We start from the raw sequence: 17546 nt of genomic DNA on the forward strand, positions 1-17546 counted from the left end.
GTTCCTCTAACTGCCAAACCTTTGCACAAGAGAGTTTGGGAGCCAGTGATTAATGTAGGATAAAATCGGGAAATGGACCATTAGATCTTTAAACTTGGCTGGTAGGTTGGTGCTCACAAAGGTTGTTCTTCAATCAATCCCAGTTTTCATGCTATCCTCTCTCCCAGCACCAAAAGGAGTCTTGTAACAATTCAGATCCATACAAAGAGACTTTCTTTGGGCTAAGGGGGAGGAAAGAAAGAAGTGGGCCTTGGTTGCCTGGATTAAAATCTGCAAACCTAAAAACCATGGGGGACTTGGATTGGATGATTTAGAGATTCTTAGCAAGGTTTTAGGGGAAAAATTATGGTGGCGCTGGGTCAAAGATCCAAAGGCTCAGTGGGCTAGTATCTGGAAAGAAAAATATGCTAGCACTTGGCAAAATAGTGATCACATAAGAATGTCTAGAAGTATAAAGGGCTCACACATCTGGAATAAGGCCTGGGAGAATAGAGGATTAGTACAAAAAAACAGCTTTTGGGAAATCAGAGAAGGAAATCTGGCTTTATTTTGGGAGGATAAATGGCAGCAAGAACCTATACTGTTAACAGAGGACTTTTTGGATCTCAAGAATGAGACAGAAACCAAAGGGCTATCTAAGGTAAAATATTTTTGGGATCAAACCAACAGTGCAGGAAAATGGAGAACCTGGAGGAACATTGATTACAAGGATGACAACCCCTTGAAAGAAAAAGCAAATGAGCTTATGAAATTGTTGGAACAAAGGAAGATATTAGTGACAGGAGGGCATGACCAACTTAGATGGGGCAACAATAATGAGGGTTCCTTTAATCTTAAGGAGGCAAAACGCTTACTCCTTGAGCTGGATTCCCATGTTCCGGATAAGATTTGGATGAACCTATGGAGGCATCAAGGCTGGATGAAGATCAAAATTTTCACGTGGCTGGTTTATCATAAGAAAATTTTGACTTGGGATAACATAAGGAAGAGGGGTGTTCTGGGGCCTTCCAGATGCCAGCTCTGTGAAGCCCAAGAGGAAACAATGGAGCACCTTCTCAATAATTGCAGTTTCACCTCCTGGTTGTGGGATACTTTTGCTTCTATTTTCCAACAGACCGATAGGGACCAAGTGAGTATTATCAATACCCTAACCAATTGGAGACGTAACTTTTCAGATTATGAATTTTTGGGCACTGCTTGGGCTCTTACGCCAGGCTTCATTATATGGAATGTCTGGAAAGAAAGGAACAAAAGAATCTTCAAGAATGAAAAAAGTCCCTCCCAACGCCTTTTTGAGCAGATCTTAAAACAACTTAAGGAGACGGTTGGCACCACAATGTGTAATCCCCCTAAGAATCCACCCTCAGAAGTTGAAATGAGAATTCTCAGTCAGCTGGGTATGCAGGGGCTTATTCCTCAAGGCCTAGATAGGAAAGTAGTGAAAATGGATACTAAGAAGGATTTCTGGCATCCTCCCCCTTAGGGTTTTTTGAAATACAACATTGATGGGGCTTCAAAAGGCAACCCGGGAACTGCTGGCTTTGGAGGGGTTTTAAGGGATGAAGAAGGAAGTATTCTCTTCATCTTTCATTGCCATTTAGGAAGAGCCACTAACAACATGGCGGAATTAATGGCTCTGGAGCAATGCTTAGATTTTCTGAAGCAGGATAACTGCCTAAATGTGATTATAGAAGCTGATTCTGAGTTAATCATTAACTCGGTCAAGAGAATTAGTTGTGGCATAGCGCCAGAAAAAGTCTCAAAACACTGGAGGCTGATCCAGGTTTTCCAAAGAATTCAGAGTCACCTCCAAGGCCTTCGCACAGTAAGTTTTAACCATGTGCACAGAACGGCCAATAAACTGGTGGATATTCTGGCCAATCAGGGAGTGAGTTGTACTGAATGCAGGGTTTCGATGGGTTGGCAAGAGTTGCCTCAGAGCAGACTAAAGGCACATTGTCACGACCAGGCGGATGAAGACAGGGAGGTGTTTCGAAACAGAGCCATGGAGGCCAGTTCTAAATGACTTGATTTCATCATGATTTGCTATTTTTTTCATAGTCTGGTCTTTGATTGGAAGCCGGCCTCAGCAGCCCTGGTAAATACAAACTCAGAAACCCATGGTGGATGCTGCTCAGATGTCTCAGTTTATTGGTTGGTCGACCAGAGGGAAGGAACAACACCTTCCATGGGTTCATGTACAGGCGTAGAGGAGATGGTGCAAGGGGCTGGAATCCTGGCTTTCCTGGCGACCGTAATACCCCTAATTTTCTTTTTCGGGAGGCAAAACCGCTCCCTTGGTGGTATTTGGTTTATCGCAAGCCTCTCAAGCGGGAAGCAGTTTTCACGAATTGGCAGCGATTCCACTCACCTACCTACACGTGGCATGGGGGTGGGACCGAATACCGCCCTCATCGTGCCCTAATGTTCGGGGCTTTAGGCCCGTGCGATATTATCCTCAGCCGTCGGATTTTGCTGGGCAGATCTATGGTCAGGAACGATCGTGCATGTTGGTGGGTCCTGGTCGTTAAGCAACGAGCGTCTTTGCATTGCGATATCTTCCTCTACCATTGGATCGAGCGAGGAGAATGGACAGTAGGGATTAAAGATGCAAGTCCGGTGGTTCAGATGCGTGGGAGGAATCATGGTTTTACGCATGTTCTTCTGACTGTACAACCCAAGCATTATCTGTCTTCTGAGGGTTTTGAGGTTATGTTTGTAAGGTTGGAGGTTCATGCCTTTGGCAGTTAGAGTTTAGATTTTCTATGGTCCACAGTGCCTTGTGGACGGCTGTACTTTATGTAAAATATTTCTTGTTTTATTGAAATAGAAGGAACAACTCTTGCTTCAGCGAAAAAAAAGTATTTTTATTAAAAAATAAATGTAATTTAAGTGCTTTGGAATAAGACACTTGGAAATGAGATTCTTACCAAAGAAAGAAAAAACAAAAACTCATTGTTAAATGAGATTAGAATAATTCTTTCATGATAAAAACTCTAGATAAGATTCTAGATACGTTTAATGGATAGGAGAAAAATATCCATTAAACTGCTTTGTTGGGAAAAGATATTAAGCTTGGATAAATGTAAAGCACCATGGGAGAGAAAAGAAGGCTTTTATGGAAAGCCTAGGCATGTGCATAAAAATACCACAAAAGCGAGATGTTAAAGGAAGTTAATCATGAAAGAAAAGTATTAAATACTTATTGTAAGGATCAATAAGAGTTGTTGATTCTATAAAGAGCAAGTCATAGTGGGTGTGAACTGGAGTTACTCAATTCAAGGTTGGGTGGAAAAGAGTGCAGAATTTCCAAGTGTATTTCCAACAAGTTCATGGTTAGATCTTCTGTTATGACAATTTCTAGTGAAAATGATTATATACAAATGGTAGGAACTGTAAGGGTGTCGGTTAAATTAACTTATATCCCAACGATTATATACCGATGGTAGGAATTGAACCACTGTTGGTTAATTATTTTATATATTTTATATGCAAGTGTTTATGCATAGATGATATGAAAAATACTTTTGTTTATTGTATTATAACATGCGGAAGAGGATATGCACATATGATGAAAAGAAAAAGAAATCATAGTGAGAAATCGTATTTGATTGTATAATATAGAGTAACCATATTTAATGTTTGACATGTTCGAGCATGCAGTATAAGGGTCAATGAAGTTTGTAGGAGTGATATTCCATTATAGAGTTAAATTCACCTTATACTATTGTGCACAACATTACTTGGGAATGTTAGTACGGTGTACAATGTTATAGTTTTTCTGCATGCATACACATTCAATTATTAAATTCATGAGACAAGACAGGAGGAACGAGAAAGGGAAAGGAAGGTGGGGAGATAAAAATAAAAGAAAATCTATATTGGATGATTTCTCAATTCTTAGCTATACACTGCAGATAAAGAAAATCAAATATATATGTTGTTATTGAATTAGAGCATAGTAATGCTAAAAGAAACAAGGCAAACAAGATATTAACAAACTGATGCATTTCATTCCTGGAGAATGGAAATAGAATTTTTAAATGGTATGGTATTGAATACATATAAAAAAATTTATAGCCATCGGCTACCCATACTGATATAGGCGCACAGTAAGAGTATACATCACTATGTAGAGTGAAATATGGACACATAAATGTAATTTTTGAAACATATTTATGATATAACAATAACAGATTCGGGTGAAAGAAAAAAATTCGGTGTATCATTATCTTTGCCCAGAAACCCAAGTTCATTCAGAACTTAAAACAAAAGGAACCAAATACGTCGGTCTTCAATTAATTTCTCAACCAGAGTATTGGGAAATAACATAGATCAACATAATAGATAAAAGTGATACATTATACTCAATAGAAGGAAATACAATCTGGTAGACAGAAGCTCCAAAATACCATAATGAAATTGTAAATGTAGAGGCATAAAGCTACACTACATCTAAAAACTTTAAGTAAAATATACAAGAGTGTAGAACTCGGAAATCAAATCTATAATGGTTCAAATTAACTCTCGGCCTATGGTTGAAGGACTCCCATACATCACTAGTGCGTAATGAAATCCTTGAATGGAATTACAGAAAAAAACTCCAAGGAATCGAAGAACGGACCTGGAGAACACCACGGCTAAAGGAAAGTGAGAACCCTTATCCTTAGCTTCATTAAGAAACCAAAAGTTTCCATGGACACAGGCGTACTTGTAGAGTAAAGAGGAAATGAGTAAGAATAGTACACTATGAAAGTAAACAACGAAGAAGTAGCAGTGTTAGAAGAGAGAAAATGGTTCCACACCTATTTTTTGACCACATATTGGTTCGTTCCCACTTATGCCAAAAGACAACTGAACCCATTAGAAGTATAACACTAGAAAATAAACTACTAAAAGAAACTCAAAGAAAACACTAGATAACCATGTAGGAGTGGTGGTAGCAGTTTAGGAAACCTCACAAAACCATGGTCCATACAGTTCGATGTGAATAGAACCTTGATTAATACTTGAGCTCTCCTTGATAGAATTTGCATAGTGTGTGCATTATCCCTAGACATCTATAGAGCAACCAGATGAGAAATCCTCTTCTACGAAACAACCACGACATTGATTCATCATCAAATTCGAAAGAGAAATAGAGTACTATGGAGCACCTTGGGTTACTCCTGGGCTGCCTCCCAAGCTACAAAGCTGCTAGGCGATGAAATTTATTTCCATCACTGTCCATCCCAAAATCTTGATGAGGGAAACCGCCAGAATCAAATTTAGAAAAACAAAACCCTCGTCTAATAAGGTATACTTAAATTTCGGAGAGTAAAATGAAGCAATAAAAAGAAAAATAAACCAATTTGAAGGACAATTAATATGGTTAAGGGGATAGCTGGTTTGAACGAGAGCATTCCCCTTTTTGAGCCGTGACACAATCCCAACAAATTTTCTCGCATTAAATTATTTATCACCCTTACCCTCAACTGGAAAATGAGGACCGTTCCACTGAAGTTCGTGTCCTGACTTGCGTTAGGTTTTTACCTAGATAAACGAAAAGAGGAGGAAGATGAGGTTAGTACCCAATATAATGTAGCACAAAGAAAACAACAAAAGTGAAAACAAAGAAACAATTGAAAAAGGATTAAGTAGTAAAAAAGGAAAAAAAAAATCCCTAATATTACCCCAGATCTTGGCAACGAAACCTGGAAAGGAGGAAAGGAACTAAATTCTCGATATAATGCTAAGAATATAAGCACTAATCCACAAATACCATGACTGTGTTAACTACCAGGCGAAATATGAGAACTGTGTCATTTAGTTACAGCCATGTAACCTCTAGAGAGGAAGGAGAAGTGACACTAGACTATGAGTAGGAATAAAACCTTTGTCTGTAGCACGCTGTGATGGATAAGTGGAGTAGGCATTGCTCTCATGGCTGGCGTGCATTCATAAAAGGCCAGAGGCAAAGTTTTGGAAGCCAACGTTGCCGAGGGGTTCCAAATGGAGAAGGCCATAAGGAAAAATGACCACAGTAACCAAACCTTTTCGAACCAAGACAAGGTTAGGGTTTCATATTCTGGTTGTGACGTTCAGATGTCATCATCTCATCATAACCGTCCAGACCTTTCCCTGATAATCACCTTCCAACCATGTGATTGATGCCAACGTGGCAGAATTCTATTGTTGGAACATTATACCAAGAACAACAAGAAAGGTGGCATCATAGTACACTATGCGTGTCGATCAAATTATGTTATACAACATGTAGGAGTAAATTAGTTCCATTCACATAGGTACACCATAAAAAACCTATGCAAATCAATACATAATGTTTAAGGGGCGCAAGTCACATGGTAGAAAATCATATCACAAACATCCAAGTTTTATAATATCTTGACCGTGTATAATGAAATAAAATATCAAATTATATAGGAGAGACGATGGAATTCACATAGAAACATTAGGTGACCTAGGTGACAAATGAAATAATAAATATATATATATATAGATTATAACATGTGTATATATATTGAAATTACTTGATATCTTGCATTTGGAGCATGAGTAACAAAGACACCATTTTCCATTTGAGGACTTATGAATAGAAAAAGTAGAGTTATTTATGGGAATTGTGCATATATATATATATATTATTTGCATGAAGAATTGTGACACGCTCTAGAATGGACGAGATGAAAGTCTAGATCAAAGATTTTTCCTTCCAACACACACATAGTCTCTTCCTAGTCCCGCATGTGTCGTTGTATTAGGTTCCTCAACACCCATTAACAATGCCTAGGATTTCTTATCTCGTTCACTTCCAGTTCTACATTCAATCTTCTAATGCGCCACAGAAGATCCTCATCAAACCATTTTTCTCCTAGAGCATTCCATGGAAGAGGAGGTTGATGGCCTTTGCCTCTCCCTCCTCTTCTAGGATCATGGAGCATGGTTGTTAGCTTGTGTTGTCATGATTTTCCGCTTCCAACATTATCATCCTCCTCTTCATGCTCAACAATATTAATGGAAGATTGAACAAACACCTGCTTGTAGAGACAATATTGCACATCTCAATTCAACATTAAATGCGAGAAGACTTTTATCCATCCAAAACATCTCATGCAGTGAATAAGATATGTGGTGATGGTAGGACGGGTTTGTTTCCATTATTCAACCATTAGTGCACTCGATCTAGCTATCATGAAGGCCTTCAGTACCTTTGGTCACCACTTCTACACTCGAATCTAGTGCTCTAAGATATCTATTTTCCATGTATGATCATTGGGAGGCCCAAGTCATAATTTGAGAGAAATTAAGGTTCAAGTCAAGACATCAAGCTTTCTCCTCTATCCCTTTATTGGCTAGAAATTCCACTAAATAAACTTCCTTTCAAATGACATGTGAGAAAATTATTGCCTCGTGGTGAGAAATATTTTGAGGTAGTTGTCCCATGCTTTGATCCAAATGCCACCTTAAGGAGCACTTTATGGGAGGAGATATTGAATGGATCTTCTTTGTTGCTTGAATAATTAGCTAAGAGTCACCTTCACTAATGATTGGGTGGGAACCTCTATTTTGGGCTAAAATAGGTCCTTGGATTAGGGCTTCCATCTAATATGCATTATTGTTTTCATGCCCTATGTAGCCTCAATATACACTAATGATCTCAGCCCCGCAATTTCTTATTGCTCCTCCTATTCCAACTTCCGCTAGTTTCCTTTTTAGGATCCATGAAAGTTCAGTTTGTAATGATGTGTTCGAGGATGTTTCTAAATAGTAGAGCTTCCATTTTTTTACCTTGGGTGCAAAATTCTTGTTGGGAGAGGAGATTGAATGAATATCCACCATGCCAGCATTTCTTTTCCATGAGGAGGGCCCTAGAAATGATTTTCTTCCTAGCTAGATAAAAACAAAGTTTCCTCAATGGGCTTATGGAAGAGGAGAAAAATACCTTCCATAGTTTTTTGTTTGTCTTTAAAGATGTGTTGATTTCATTCCTTCAAGGTTTCCCAAACAATAAGGCTTGTAGCCAATCCCTAGAGTTTGTTCAAAGCCTCTCTTCGGAAGGGGTTTTTCCTCATGTCTTGAGAGTTTGAACAATATCCCACAACCTTTATCAATTTTTTTTCAAGCCTATTACAAGTTTATCCCATAGTCCCTTCACAACTTCACCAGTCTCAAGCAAGTGGTCCATGGTTTTCTCCTATTTTTTGCACATATAGCACCATGTGAGTCCTTCAAATCCTCTTATGTTCCATTTCTCCCAGGTGAGGATTATACACTTTAATAGAATTCATATGAAAGTGGATACTTTTAGCCATAATATGGCAGACCATAACTCCTACCAATAAGGATTGAGATTGCCTTGTGATGTCAACCAAGATAACTATTAGGTCTCCTTGATAGTGAAAGCACCCACATTTTTGTAAGCCCATCGTAGAATGTTTGAACCTTATTTATTTTTGACAAGTCTGAGCCTAAACTCATTCCATAGATTCTAGGAGTCTTCCAAACTTCCATCTTCCTACCATAGCTCTATGCACTTCCAATTTTATATGGCTTTGTTGTCATCCACTAGCTAGTAATGGTAAACTTGAATTTGACTTGCTCTCTAAGCATTGTCTTGACTTAAGTGGAACTAGCATCTATTGACTAAAAGATGCATTTTCTTCCACGAGCCCTCCTAGAATCTTGTTGATTTTCCATCTCATATTTCCTAAAAACAATGTGTTTGGAATATGGATTTATTGAGGTTGGTCAGGTTCTAAATTAAAGAGCCTTTAGGAATTGACGATAGTAGTATGGAGTTTTTATTTTCCAACTCTTTTGAAATTTCATGTGCCATAAGTTTTCCTGGTGATATGAGGTGTATTTAATCCATATATACCATATTTAAGCACCTAAAACCCCTTTGATGATTTCAGGGTCTCTTAGGCTAAGACCTCCTTCAAATTTTGGTAGACAGAGGGTATCCCATTTGACCAATGACCATTTTTTATTGAGATTGTTACCTCCCCATATGATATGGATTTAAACAGGAACTCAATAAAATACAGAGATAACCATAAAGACATATATGCAGCGGAAATAATACTTCATTTCATTACTGTAAAATACTGAAATATGCTTACAAACAGAAATGGAAATAAACCAGCTAGGGCAATGGTAGCTTATCTCTGAGAAGAGATGTGGCGGCTACATGCCTCTGAACTGTCTTACAATGAGGCTCGAAGGCCTATTTATTGTTGAGAAACAATGGAAAACCCTAAACATCCAAAAACCTAACCCTAGAAGATGAAACACCAAACTGTGGGCCCCATTTGGGTAAATTGGTACAACAACTTCCCGGGGTTGTAACTTTGGCATACGATCTTCGTTTGACATGTACAATATCTCATTATAAAGATCTATGGACCCATGTTGCTCCTAGTTTTCCCAAAAAACGTCATTTAGGGCCTCAAAACGGCTCCGGAAGTTTGGGACCCGAAAAAGTGCCAAAAATAGTAAACTGTGCTACAATTAAGGAAACTAAAAAGCTAAAAGAGACGATCATGGGGGTCCAAATGGGATAGGTGGGTGGCCACCAACATCCACCTAGATCATTCCTGCCCCCTTAGGAAGTAATGGTCCCCATTGCATTGAGTTCCTCCATCTGCTGAACTTGGTCCCTGGTGAGCTGTTCTGTAATCTCGGATGTGTCCAGTAATGGTGGGAAGCATGGTCAAGGGCCGTACACATTGAACACTTGGTGCAGGCGAAGGAATGGAGGAATGATGTGCTCCAAAGCATTATTTCCCACAACCTTAGTAATGGTGTAAGGATCATGTCAGCGTGGTCAGAGCTTCTGATGGGCTCTTGTAAGGTGTTCTTTCTGCAGATGCAACTAGAATTTCTTGCCCACCTGAAGCTTGTGTGGTACCCCTGTGGGTGAGGAGAAGTTTTTCATGTGTTCTGTCATGACCGTATCCCTTTGTTGCTGCTGCTGCATGGAGGAATCGTTCACAGGGGTCATGGATGTGGTGACGATCTTCCCCTTACTTTGGGAGTGAACCAGACAGAAAATGAATTTTGTAGTCTAGGAGATGAGCTTGCTGCCTTTCTTGGTAGTGATCAAAGAGGTGGCAGTAGGTGGGGCTACCTCCGGTATCCTGTATAATGAATTACACAAAGAAATACTGATAGCGCGAGGCCTTGACTCATACACAACATGTCGCCTCCGCAAGTATGTCTGGCCTAATAGTACATCACAAACATCCAGAGGTGTAACATCACACAATACCACGTCTGTGAAGGGCTTGATGCTGTAGGGAAGGTGGCATTGCTGGCAAACTTTGAGATCTCGTCCTTCATGAAGCCACTCAATACTGTACCACTGTGGGTGTGGTGTAGTCGGTAGGCCTAACTGCTTCATGACCTCTACTGAAATGAGGTTCTTTTGGCTGCCACTGTCAACAATGAATTGTAGCGGCGAACCCTTCACCCACATATGTCAGTGGAAAAGACGTTCCCCCTCCTCTTGATCTTCAGGCTCATTCTTCTAGATCTTGGCGGTGGCAACAATGAGGTTGGGCTCCGCATTAATGATCTGCTTCCCTTTGCCATTCCCCTTGTCAGGTTCTGACTCAGGGTCGGAACATGCACCTAATTCTAAAGCCTTCAACTCGGCCACCAGTGACTGCTTGGTCCGACACTCACTTGTGTTATGAGTGGGACTCTTGTGGAACTTGCACCACTTTCCCGTGTCCTTCTTCAACTTCATGGTGTTGTTCTTTTCTTGTGGCTTCGATGGTTTGTCTTGGGTCACCTCGCCTTGGCTTTGTCATTTGGTCTTCGGATTTGCAGATCCAAAGTCTCTCTCATTCTTTTTGAACTTTTGCTTGATTTTGATAGCGTATCGGTACGCCGTGCTGAGCGAGGAGATGTTCAGGAACACCATCTCTTCCTAGATGTATCTATGTAGGCAGCCATGGTATTTGAGTACCAAATGCAGTTCAGAGTCCTTGATACCCAACTGTGTGCGAAGGGTATGAAAAATGTTTGTGAACTCTGGCACATCTTGGTCCCTTCCCCACTGCAGTGTGGTCCATTTGATGTATTTGTCTTCATAGCTTTTGACAGGGTAGTACTGTTCCTTGACGGCATCCCAAAATGAATCCCAAGTTGGTGCGGCTGAAAATAGTGAGCCCGTACTTTCATTCTTTTTCTCGTAGTATGTTTCCCACCAGTCCTTGACGTGGGGGGTTACTTTGAGAAGAGCGAAAACAATCTTTTCCCGACTCAAAATTCATGAATAGAAAAATAACCCTCTAGCAGATTTAACCATTTATCGACAGCATCTGCGTCTATCTGACCCTCAAATATGGGGATTTCAAAATTAACTTGTACCTTAAAGGGCGTGGTGTTTCCAGAGTAGCTGCTGGAAGCCGATGCGTCACCTCTGGGTAGCCGCTGAAGGATTTGCACAAAGTTATCCATCATCGCGTTCCTTTGTCGCTCGAGGGCTTCTTCGAGCAAGATTTTGATAGGATCTCCTGCCCCCTCGTCTTTCTTTTCATCCGCCATGGGAGGCTATCGGGATTTGCGAGGCTGATCTTGCAAAGGTTCAACCAGATCAAGCCCTGACTCCTTATATCCCGACCTCGTTGGGGACATGCAAAGAAAAACAGAGAAAAGGCAGACCGCTCTGATACCACTGATCTGGATTTAAACAGGAATGCGATAAAATATAGATATAACCATAAAGACAGATATGTAGCGGAAATAATACTTCATTTCATTACTGTAAAATACTGAAATATGCTTACAAATAGAAATGGAAATAAACCAGCTAGGGCGATGGTAGCTTATCTCTGAGAAGAGATGTGGGGGAAACATGCCTCTGAACTATCTTACAATGACGCTCGAAGGCCTATTTATTGTTGAGAAACAATGGAAAACCCTAAACATCCAAAAACCTAACCCTAGAAGATGAAACGCCAAACTGTGGGCCCCGTTTGGGTAAATTGGTACATCAAATTCCCAGGGTCGTGACTTTGGCATACGATCTCCATTTGACATGTACAATATCTCGTTAGAAAGATCTATCTGAGAACTACAACCTTGGGAAAAGCAACTTTGGTCCATGGACCCAGGTTGCTCCCAGGTTTCCCAAAAAACATCATTTAGGGCCTCAAAACAGCTCTGGAAGTTTAGGACCCGAAAAACTGATAAAAATAGTAAACTGTGCTACAATTAAGGAAACTGAAGAGCTGAAAGAGATGGTCATGGGGGTCCAAATGGGATAGGTGGGTGGGCACCAACATCCACCTAGATCACCATACGAAGGTCCCTTGCAATTTTTTATGCTTTTGAGAACCCATTTGGGCACAACTAAGACTAAGAAAAGGTAAATCGACAAGGAATGGAACATGGAATTTAGGAGGAAAAGATGACCAACAATGTTCAAAGAGCATAAAGTCCATCTTTCCTGTCTACTATTGACTTTATCAAGAAGTTCCCTCCAAGAGGAATTAATTTATCTTTCTCTAAAGTTTATATAAAATTAAGTTACTTCACATAGACATTGAAATATTTTATTTATGGCATAGAAAAAGAGTGAAACATTTGACCTCATCTATTTCACACTAAATTGTAATATCAATAACTAATCGAAACTGAAATATTTTAATATCTCCTTCATACTAAGTTATAATGTTTTTAATGAAAACTATCTAAACATGTATACTCATTTTGTTTTTAATTATAACCGATATTGTTTTTTATTTAGATATACAACCCAATATGAGGGAGATGTTGTCACATAATGTTGCATTAAAAAAAAATAAAACACTATTTACATTAATAATATTGCTGAAAAAATAATGTTAGTCGATTTGCATCTTCACATTACCTTCATTATTTTAGTTTTAGTGTAATGAAATATATAAAAGCTTCACTACTTAATATGGAGTTAACATATAGCACATAAAAATAATATTGTTGATATTACAAGTAATATTTAAAACACACACACATATATATTCTTTATATATATATATATATATATATATATATATATATATATATATATATAGATATAGATAGATAGATATATAACAAAAACATATTTTACTATTAGCCATAAATCAAATAATAAAATACATATTATATAACATATATTTATATGAATTTTAAACAAAAAAAAAAAAAAAAATTCTAAAAAATTATTAGAAAATATGTGTGGATATGTATTAACATTTTAAATTATAGAATGTAAATCATAAATAAAATATTTAATTTCAATTATGTATATATTATATAAAACAAGTGAAAATGAAAAAAACAGGGTTAAAATATTTTATTCCTATTTTATTTAAAATAAAAATAGTATCATCTAAAATCTACAAGGAGCTTAGAGAAATAAAATTTTTAAGATGTAAACATTTCCTTAAGATTTGATTTAGAGTGGGATTTGAAGTTTAGATGGATCTATGTTGGTTTTAAAATAGACATATATCAAGTCCACATTGAGCATGTACAAAATCAATCATTGATATTAAACTGAGTTGTACAATAAATTTATAATAAATTTAGAGACAGAAAGTAATTAAAATATATATATATATATAAATATTATATATTTTTTTAGTGTTTTGAGTGGTAAACATATATAATTCTTATATTTTTTTAATATTTTAATACAAAACTCGCATATATAATTTGAATATCAATTTCAGATTATATATATATATATATATGATCCATGTGAATGTTGGTGGCCACACTCCTATTCCACATGGACCCCCACCACTCTGTCTTTCAGTTTTTCAGTTTCAATCGTTGTTGCACAATTTACTATTTTTGGCAATTTTTCAGGTTGTGAACTTCCCGAGTCATTTTGAGGCCGTAAATGACGTTTTTTGGAAAACATGGGAAAACATGACGCTTCAACCAATGTTGGCCGATCGAAATATGTAGTCCTCAGATAGATATTTCTAACGAGGTATTCTGCACATCAAACAAAGATCGTATGCCAAAGTTTCGTCGCCGGGAAGTTGATGTACCAATTTACCCAAACGGGGCCTATAGTTTTGGTGTTTCATCTCCTAGGGTTAGGTTTTTGGATGTTTAGGGTTTTCCATTGTTTCTCAATAATAAATAGGCATTTGAGCTTCTTTGTAACACACATCGGAGGAATGTAGTCGCCTCATCTATTCTCAGAGATAGGTTACCACCGCCTGAGCTAGTTTATTTCCATTATGTATGCAAGCATATTTTAGCTCCTTGATATTAATGAAATGAAGTTTTATTTCTGTTTCATCTCTGTGTTCATGTTTATATATGTCTTTTTTCGCATTCATGCATAAGTCCGAAATAGTGATATTAGAGCGATCTCCTCTTTTTCTATTTTTCTTTGCATGTCCCAAACGAGGTTCAGTTATAATGAGTTAGAGCTCGAACTGGTTGAACCTTTGTAAGATCAACCTCTCAAAACCCAACTACCTCCCATTGCAGAAGAAAAGAAAGACGAGGGAGTAGGAGATCCCTTCGAAATATTGCTTGAAGAAGCTCGAGCGACAGAGGAACACGATGATGGACAACTTTGACCAGATCCTTCGGCAGATGCCCACAGGCCATGCATCTTCATCCGATATCCACTCTGGAGGCACCACTTCCTTAAAGGTACAAGGAAACTTTGATATTCCCATATTTGAAGGCCAGATAGATGCAGACGTCATAGATAGATGGTTAAATCTATTGGAAGGGTATTTTTTGGTTCATGATTTTTCCAATAGGGAAAATATTACTTTTTCACTCCTCAAAGCCACCCCCCACATCAAGGACTTGTGGGAAACATACTGTGAGTAGAAGGACGGGAGGGAACCCTCACTGTTTTCAGCCGCACCCACATGGAACTCTTTCCAAGATGCCATCATGGAGCAGTGTTACCTTGTCGGGAGTTATGAAGATAAGTAGATAAAGTGGACCACACTATGTGAGGGAAGGGACCAAGATGTGTCATAGTTCACAAATATTTTTCATATCCTTCACACCAAGTTGGGTATCAACGATTCTTAGTGGAATTTTGTACTATAGTTCCGCAATTGTATGTACAAATACATCCAGGACAAGATGGAGTTCCTGGACATCAACTTGCTTGACACCGCCTACCAATACATTGTCAAGATCGAGCAGAAGTTGAAATGGAAGAAGTGATACTTTGGATGTGTGAATCTGAAGCAAGGGAAAGGCACCCCCAAAAAAATAACAACGGACAAAGCCAAGGAGCAGTGACCCAGGACAACCCATCGAAGCCGCAAGAAAAGAGCAACTCCACGAAGTCAAAGAAGGACATAGTAAAGTGCTATGAGTTCCATAAGAGCCCCACTCACAACACAAGTGAGTGTCGGGCCAAATATTTGTTGGTGGCCGAGCTAAAGGCTTCAAAATCAGATGCATGTTCTGACTCCGAGTCAGAACCCAACAAGGGGAATGACAAAGGGAAGCAGATTATTGATACGGAGCCCAACGCCAGTGTTGCCACGACAAAGATCGAGAATAATGAGCCCAAAGACGAAGAGGAGGGGGAACGTCTCTTCCACTCACAGATGTGGGTTAATGGTTCGCCACTGCAATTCATTGTCGAAAGTGGGAGCCAAAAGAGCCTCATTTCAAAATAGGTCATGAAGCGGTTGGGCATATCGACTACGACACATCCACAACCATACACCATCAGGTGGCTTCACCAAGGACGAGAAGTCTGCATCATCCAATAGTGTCGCCTTCCCTATAGTACCAAACTCTTCACGGATTAGGTACTGTGTGATGTTGCTCCTCTTGAACTTTGTGATGTATTATTAGGGAAGCCATAGTTGTGGAAGCGACATGATGTATATGAGTCTAGACCCTGCCCTGTTAGTATTTCTTTGGGTAATAAGTTATACAGGATACCAGAGGTAGGCCCACCTATCGCCATCTCTTTGATCTCTACTAAGAAATCTAGTAAGGTCATCTCTTAGACTGGGAATTTTGCTTTCTTTCTAATTCACTCTCAAAGTAAGGGGAAGATTGTAGCGACAACCATGGGCCCCTAGAAGGGTTCCTCCACGCAGCAGAAGCAGGTGGATAAGGTCGTGGAAGAATACAGTGGCATATTCTCCTCACCCAAAAGGGGTACCCTTGCACTGTCAGGTGAAGCATTCGATCGATTTGACTCCTGGAGCACCTCTACGCAATCGGCCTATATATCATCACTCCATTATGGAAAATGAAGATATCCAGTAGCAAATCCAAGATTTGCTATAAAAAGGGCACATCTGACCGATTTCCTCGCCTTCAAGGAGCCCAGTTGTACTTGTACAAAGGAAGGATGGGACCTAGAGGATTTTCATTGATTATCGGGGACTAAAGAAAATCACTGTCAAGAACAAGTATCCAATCCCACAGATTGATGACCTTCTGGACTAACTCAAGGGAGCCAAGTATTTCAAAAAGATCGATCTCAAGTCTAGCTATCGCTAAGTTCTGATAGAGCCCATAGATGTATGGAAGACCGCCTTCAAATCCAAGGAAGGCATTTTTGAATGGTTGGTTATGTGCTTTGGGTTGAGAAATGCCCCTGCTACTTTTATGAAGCTAATGGATTACATCTTGTGGCCCTTCAGCAACTCATGTGTGGTTGTTTATCTAGACAACATCCTAATCTTTAGCAAGAGTTGGGAAGAACACTTGCAACACATTCGGCAGGTCCTTCAAACCCTTCGGCAACCCAAACTATGTGCCAACTTTGAGAAATGCACCTTTGGCATGAGCCAGGTCCAATATCTGGGTTACATCATAGATGAGCATGGCATGCATGTGGATCCGACTAAGATCCAAGTCATTCGAGATTGGCTAGCTTTGACCACTCTAACAGAGCTTCACAACTTTTTGGGCCTCGCAAATTTTTATCAGAGGTTTGTCTTGGCATTCTCCCATATCACTTGGCCTTTGAGTCAGATTACTAAAGGCAGGGTGAAAGAAAAGTTCTCCTAGTCTGAGTCCCAATAGAAGGTGTTCGTTGAGTTGAAGCACCACCTCTACTCTCCACCTATACTCACATAGCCAGACTTGCAGCAGCCATTTGAAATTGAGACAGACACATTAGACTATGCTATTGGTGCAGTACTCACCTAACATAGACATTCATTAGCCTATCATAGTGAGAAATTCTCTGATACAATTCAGAAGTACCCCACCTATGATAAAGAGATGTATTCCATTGTGTAGGCTTGTCGACAATGGAAGCACCACATTATGGGGAAGGAGACTGTCATCCACACTGATCACCGACCTCTTCAGTTTATAAAGATACAAGGGAACTTGCAGAATGATCGCCATTAGAAGTGGTCTACATATTTTCAACAATTCCACTTGAACATTAAATACAAAGAGGGAAGCACCAATCATATTACAGACTGCCTCAATCGACCTGCAGTTGCAGCAGTGACCACTATTCTCAACTCTTGTTGTCTCGAGACCTCTCGATGACTACAACTATACAAAAATGATCCATAGTTTGCCTCTACATACCATAT

Source organism: Pinus tabuliformis, chromosome X (genome assembly GCF_031772625.1).
Source record: "Pinus tabuliformis cultivar Carrire ecotype Pingquan chromosome X, CPIR1, whole genome shotgun sequence".
In the NCBI taxonomy this organism is placed as follows: domain Eukaryota; kingdom Viridiplantae; phylum Streptophyta; class Pinopsida; order Pinales; family Pinaceae; genus Pinus; species Pinus tabuliformis.